We start from the raw sequence: 1,147 nt of genomic DNA, 5'->3' as shown, positions 1-1,147 counted from the left end.
GACATCACTTGAACCTGGGAGGTGGAGGTTGCAGTGAGCCTAGATCGTACCACTGCATCCAGCCTGGGTGACCGAGCAAGAACATCTTAAAATATATAAATAAATAAAAAATAAAAGGAAAAAAAAAAATTTTTTTTTTTGGTCACTTGCCATCATTCAAGGCACTAGCACAGAGGCCTGCGGGAGGGCCCTAAGGGAAGAAAATCAGAAAATTCAAACAAACTAATAGAAATGTTTTAGGAAATCACAGGACGGTCTCTGAAAGCAGGAAAGGATGGAATCCAAATTAGGAGCACCTCTTCTAATATGACAAGAGGAAGGGCAAAGTGGATGAGATTATAAAGCCTGAAGCCCAGAACCCAACAAATCCATCACAATTGTCCATCCAGGAGAATAAAATATCACATTTCCACTTACGTGTCTATGATAGAAACTTGATGACTGCTTACTAACGAACCTCCAAATTCACTCACCTGTTTTTGGCAAATGAATTTTGTGAATTACATATTGCACAGATACGTAATATTTTGCTTTTCTAGGAACACCATCTGTTTTTAATGAAAATTGAGGAAATATTTTCTAACTGAAGCATATTCTGAGAAAGATCAGAATATACATTTTCATAACATTTTCAGCTTATTACATATTTGACTGTAGAACTAAAATGTTGCCAAATAAAGAAAATGGCAAAGCCAAGTGTGATGGCAGAAGCCCGCAGTCCCAGCTACTTGGGAAGCTGCAGCAGGACTGCTTGAGCCTAGGAGTTCAAGGAAGCAGTATGCTATGATTGCACCTGTGAACAGCCACCGCACTCCAGCCTGGATAAAAGAACAAGACCCTAAGTTAAAAAAGGAAATGATCATGCTTATACATTTTTTCTACTTAATAGAAATAACCATGAATGAAATAAGGAAACATGGTTTGATCATCCTCAACCAATGTAAGAGTCTAGCCTATAATAAAGATTGGGACCTAACACTTTTAAACTTTTCTCTAACTCCAAACTCATAAATACACATTGTTATATTGATTTTAAACTTTTCTCTAACTCCAAACTCATAAATACACATTGTTATATTGATTTTAAACTTCAGCTATAGAGTATTTGGTCAAGTAGGCTCCTTTAAAAAACAGGGCAACAGAAAAG

This window comes from Chlorocebus sabaeus, chromosome 13 (assembly GCF_047675955.1).
Source record: "Chlorocebus sabaeus isolate Y175 chromosome 13, mChlSab1.0.hap1, whole genome shotgun sequence".
In the NCBI taxonomy this organism is placed as follows: domain Eukaryota; kingdom Metazoa; phylum Chordata; class Mammalia; order Primates; family Cercopithecidae; genus Chlorocebus; species Chlorocebus sabaeus.
The sequence above is the reverse complement of the archived record's forward strand: the minus strand, read 5'-3'. Positions refer to the sequence as shown.